Source organism: Podarcis gaigeae, assembly GCF_964106915.1.
Source record: "Podarcis gaigeae genome assembly, chromosome: 9".
NCBI classification, from domain to species: domain Eukaryota; kingdom Metazoa; phylum Chordata; class Lepidosauria; order Squamata; family Lacertidae; genus Podarcis; species Podarcis gaigeae.
Window position 1 is genome coordinate 18,997,347 of NC_139685.1, and position 6,254 is coordinate 19,003,600.

A 6,254-nucleotide genomic window follows, 5' to 3' on the forward strand; every position below is an offset into this window, starting at 1 on the left:
CCATTTTAAAGATGAACCAATTTATTGTGGCACCAGCTTCAGTCTGGGCTAAGGGAAGAATGGTAAGCAGTAAGGTTAGAAGCCGAGAGACAAAGATAAAGCCAATTTCTCTGATCTCTCCTGCTGCCTGATTTTCCCGGTTTCTCTCCCTCCTCCCTCCATGGTTTCTGCATCAAAATGGGGGTTGCTGACCAGCAAATTAAGCGAGTAGGCAAGGACAAGAGGGGTGTCCCAATGAAAGCAGCCTCCAAAACAGTACAATGAGGATTCGTGAGGACATGAACCAGTTTTCCTATGACAGTTAGAGTAGAGCCATAGAAACCTGGTCCCAAATTTAATTTACTGATGATATTTGAGAAACACTTGTGTCAGGGGCTCAGGAGCAGAGGCACAGGGGAGAGAGGAAATGGAGAGCGAAGGGGAAGAATCGGAGGGCAGCGTAGGGGAGTATGAAAGTAGCCCGAGAGATTCCATGAGCTTCTCCAGCGAATCAGAAGATTCCCAGAGGGGGGCGCCGATGACCAGGGCAAGGGGGGTCCCAGGGGGGACACACCAGAAGCAAGGGGCCAGCGGGGACTCCCAAAGCAGCAGCGGGAGATCAGGACCAGTTCCCCCACCAGAGCGTAGTGGGGGGGAAGAGTCCCATGTATCAGGGCCAGCTTCTCCTCCAGCAGGGAGAGAAGATGAATCAGGGCTGGCCACACCTCCATCACAGAGTGAGGGAACGGAGGGGAAGTCAGGTCCAGCTAGCCTCTCCGAAGGGGGAAGCAGTGACAGGAGCAGTGTAATGGTCAGGAGGAAGGTTGCCGGCTGGGCGCGCGCGCCAAGTTCGAATGTACAGGCGAGCGGCACAGCAGGAAACCCGGATTGGGAACCAGGTCCTAAAGCCCGCCGGAGGGAGGGGGAAGACTCAGGGGACTCAGCGTCAGAAGAGTCTAGAAAGGGCGAGACCCCAGTGGACAGACGGGCCCAGAGGAGGAAAGAGCAAAGGAAGAGGTGGAGCAAGGCTAGAGTCTTAAACTGGTGTCTGGGGGGAGGAGATTCAGACGGAGCTTCAGCGGTCTAGAGGTTGAGACGTAGAGCTGCGCGCCACGGCTTTGAAATCAAAACTGAACTTCAATAGAGACTTTTGTATATAACAAGGAACTGGCGTTGGTCCTTTGTGAGCTGGGACCTCGGGCAGCTCTGACAACTTGGCATTCCGGAAAATATTTCTTCTCTATTGGCCAGATATTCCCTGGAATTCCAAACTACTGTATTTAACCTCCTTTCGTTAGCTCTGATTTTGTATTTGTCAAGAAAATCTACTGTAAACTGTTAATAAATTGTTTTAAATATAAATAAGAGATATCAGTTGACTTTTATCTTAAAGCCTCTCTTTTCCCCCTAAAATGTCCTTGTATGTGTGTGTGTTTCACCCCCATCCTCCCCCAATCTATTTTATTGATTGAGAATGTGCAACAGCCCAGTCACTTTCATGACTGAACAAGGATTTGAATACAGATCTCTCACGTACTTTGATGGTGCTGTATCAGACAATGTAGTTGTTTTGCCAGCAGCAGCGATTTCACAAATGACTGCCTTTTCTCTGCTTTAATTACTCCTTGCACCCCATCTTCCCCATACATGAAAAAGGGGAACAGACAATAAATGAAGGGGGCGGTATAAGAAAGGACAGGGGGAAGGCCAATATTACTATTGTTTCCTAAAATAGCCCAGTCATCCAGCATTCCTTCAAAGCGCTCTCCTACACGCTAGGAAAAAGCCATGTAGGAAAATGTTTTTGCGGTTCAATGCTACGAAAAAGGAAAATGGATAAAAACACCTGGTATTTTTGCATGCTCCACACAAGTTAACACAGTTGCCCAAACTCCAGATCATTTTTCTCCCGGCAGGTGTACAGCAGAGCCATCTGCAGGACTGAATAATTACTGCAGCTATTATCACATCTGGAATAATTCTAATGTGGTAGCAGTGAATCATTTATTAAAGCAAGAGCCAGGACTACCAGCTGGGATTAATTACTTTTAAAAGGTTCATTAAAAAGCAAACGGTAGCTGTGCTGGTTCACAGGAAGGCAAAAAAAACCCCCTCCAAAATCCAACCAAAATGTCACAAAAGTGCATCTACAGCTGTCGTGCATGAACGACACTTGCTTTGGCTATATAAAGATCCACGTTGAACACTGGAAATAGAAATAATGAGGCATTATTGTGAAAATGGGACTTTTAACCTTCTGAAGGCGGAAGCAGCAACTGGAACAGGTTTTTTTTTCATGATTACCAAAGTTTATTGATTGCTATTAAATATATAGTCATACCTCAGGTTGAAGTAGCTTCGGGATAAGTATTCTCGGGTTCCGTGCTGCTTCCAGGTTTCGCCGCTCGCGCATGCGCAGTCAAAATGATGTCACGCGCATGCGCAGAAGCGGCAAATCGTGACCCGCGCACGCACAGATGGGGTTGCGTTCACTTCTGGATGCAAATGGGGCTCCAGAACGGATCCTGTTCGCATCCAGAGGTACCACTGTACAGTCATACCTTGGAAGTCGAACAGAATCCATTCCGGAAGTCCGTTCGACTTCCAAACCGTTCGGAAACCAAAGTGCGGCTTCTGATAGGCTGCAGGAGGTTCCTGCAGCCAATCAGAAGCCACGGAAGCACGGAGGTTTGGCTTCCAAAAAGAGTTCAAAAACCAGAACACTCACTTCCGAGTTTTGATCGTTTGTGAGCCGAAACATGTGAGTACCAAGGCGTTTGACAACCAAGGTACGACTGTAAATTTAAAGCACATATGAAACACTTTCTTCCCTTCAAAAGAATCCTGGGCACTGAAATTTCCACTTACATAGTTACCATTCCCAGCCACCCTTTAAAAGCTACAGTGCCCAGAATTCGGGGGGGGCGGGGAGAGAAGAATGTGCTTTGAAAGTTCTTTGTAGTGTGTACACAGCCTCAGGCTTCCAATTTAATATGAGATCCAGGAACCAAATGTAAAAAACTTTGCAAATAATAAGGAATAGCGTTTGTTCAGGACCAGGTAAGTGTCAGTTATTATTATTTCTTTGAATGCCGATTTCAGGTTGTTTTTTTTTAATTTTTACTGATCTTTTTGCTAAAGCAGACTGTATCTGTGGCATGGGCCAATTTTGAAGAGGAAAGGTTAAACAGGTCAGCGTAGGGTCTCTCTATGTAATAGATGGAGATAGAAGAAACGTTAAAAATGGATCACAAAGAAAGTAGCAGAAGAACATTTCAATCCTGCGAGACTCACTCCAACATTAAGATCACTGTATTTAAAATAGAAAGTGACCTTAAGGTGAGAGAGAGAGAGAGAGAGAGAGAGAGAGAGAGAGAGAGAGAGAATGAATCAATCCCACAGGACTGAAGTGTTCCTTTGCTCTTATTTTTAATGCCTGGTCTAAATCTATCTATTACACAGCATAGGGACTCTAGCTTGGCCCATGCAACATTTTGTCTTCCAAATTGCGTCATGACAAAATATGCAGCCTGCTTCAGCCAAAAGACTGCATTCGGGAAGAGAAGCTGGTGGTAATCATAATTTCCCAGAATCAGCCTTCTTCATGCGCACCCTAGGATACGAAGTGGTATGGTTGGAGTTCATCGGCAGTTTTAATTGAACTTGCATGGTTTCCTGCGAATGCAACCCATTTGAAAGGTGACTCTAATCTGGTGTGGACGTAACATTTGTTGTCCTTCGCTCTCAAGCATGCCATGGCAGCGACAGTTGTCACTTCTTTTATATATATAATTTTTATTAAATTTTCTGTTTTACAATTTAAAATACTCATTTTACATCCTTAAGATATCAATGACTTCCCTTATTCTCTTTCTGTGGTTCATTTTACATATCATAAACCCCTGCATATTTTACAAAAACTATACCATCCCGTATGCCATTATTGCATCCATCAAAACTTATTTACACTGTTGAATTTATCTTAATGCTGCCAGCATTTCCAGCGATACACAGTTATTTCCCACATATTCAATAAACGTTTTCCAGTCTTCTCTAAACGTATGTTCTTCTTGTTCTCTTATTCTATCTGTTAAGGCTGCGAGTTGTGCATATTAACTTAAGCTGCCATTCTTCTTTGGTTGGGACCTCACTCGTTTTCCATTTGGGGGCTAACGAAACAGGGGCCATAGTAGCAGCATACATAAATAACCTTTTTTGACACCTGGGAATTTCAGTCTGACTTATCCCCAACAGAAAGGACCCTGTTTTTTTCGGGGAAAGTACTCGATGGTTGTCACTTTCTGATCCCCGACAGATGGTGGTATGGGGATATATAATTTCTGACCATGGAGGTGCCATTTAGCTGTCCTTGCTACCCTACAGATTTTAATTCTGATTATACTATCTGAGTGTCAAATATGTAGTCAGTGTAGCATCATGCACACAAAAGAGAAATGTATTAGCAGGCCTGGGAGAACTTCGAGGTTTGCAAAGTACAAGAAAATATTTAGGGGAGTGAAGAAGCTCAGGAGAAAAAAACCAGCTATGGATCAGTGAATACTGATTATGGGCATTGGGTACATAATGCTGAATAACAGTAAGGGCGAGGAAACTGAAAACTGGAGGACAGACGGGTAATGAAATACAGTAGTACCTTGGCTCCTGAATGACTGAAAACCCGGAAGTGAGTGTTCCAGTTTTCAAACTTTTTTTGGAAGCTTCCGCTATTGTTTTCGGCATGCCTGTGCAATCGGAAACCAATTGGAAACTGCGCCTTGGTTCCCAAACGTTTTGGAAGTCGAACGGTACACAGTTATTTCCCACATATTCAATAAACGTTTTCCAGTCTTCTCTAAACGTATGTTCTTCTTGTTCTCTTATTCTATCTGTTAAGGCTGCGAGTTGTGCATATTAACTTAAGCTGCCATTCTTCTTTGGTTGGGACCTCACTCGTTTTCCATTTGGGGGCTAACGAAACAGGGGCCATAGTAGCAGCATACATAAATAACCTTTTTTGACACCTGGGAATTTCAGTCTGACTTATCCCCAACAGAAAGGACCCTGTTTTTTTCGGGGAAAGTACTCGATGGTTGTCACTTTCTGATCCCCGACAGATGGTGGTATGGGGATATATAATTTCTGACCATGGAGGTGCCATTTAGCTGTCCTTGCTACCCTACAGATTTTAATTCTGATTATACTATCTGAGTGTCAAATATGTAGTCAGTGTAGCATCATGCACACAAAAGAGAAATGTATTAGCAGGCCTGGGAGAACTTCGAGGTTTGCAAAGTACAAGAAAATATTTAGGGGAGTGAAGAAGCTCAGGAGAAAAAAACCAGCTATGGATCAGTGAATACTGATTATGGGCATTGGGTACATAATGCTGAATAACAGTAAGGGCGAGGAAACTGAAAACTGGAGGACAGAGGGGTAATGAAATACAGTAGTACCTTGGCTCCTGAATGACTGAAAACCCGGAAGTGAGTGTTCCAGTTTTCAAACTTTTTTTGGAAGCTTCCGCTATTGTTTTCGGCATGCCTGTGCAATCGGAAACCAATTGGAAACTGCGCCTTGGTTCCCAAACGTTTTGGAAGTCGAACGGACTTCCAGAACGGATTCTGTTTGACTTCCGAGGTACAATGGTATAATAACAACTTTATTATTTGTACCCTAAAAAACCATCAGATATGTAAAGGAGAACTGTGATAAGGAAATGGGGTTTAAGAAAGATTTTGAACTCCTTGATAAAAATTCCAAATAGGAAACAGAAGTCACAGAAGAAGAGTAAAAATAAGGAAAAGTGATGAGCACCTCTGAGAAAAGAGTTTCCATGTGCTTTCATAACTATGAAGTGTGGAAGGCCGTCTGAAAGACAATGAAGTTTGTACCACCAAAGTAGAGAGACCAGTCTCAACGAAACATTTTCGTTCAAATTCCAAACGTGAAGGTCCAACTACATTGAATCTGGATGGAGAAGCTGATCGTGCAACAACGGGTTGTGTTGAAGAGGTAGAGGCCACAGAGGAGTCGTTGCTAGACAGGTCAGGAGGGAAAAAACCAAAGCTTCCGAGACCAAAAGATGCTACTAGTAGGTCTTCTTCCCTTTTCTCCCTCACCTTCTTCAGGATGTGGGGAGAAGAGGGAAAGAAGGAAGAGCACAAAGATTTCCTAGAGGCCACAGTGCTGTGAGAGAGTCGACTGCTTCTGCTACTGGAACAGTGCAGTACTTAGATACTTAGATACTTAGCAGTTCATGAGAGACATGAAGACAC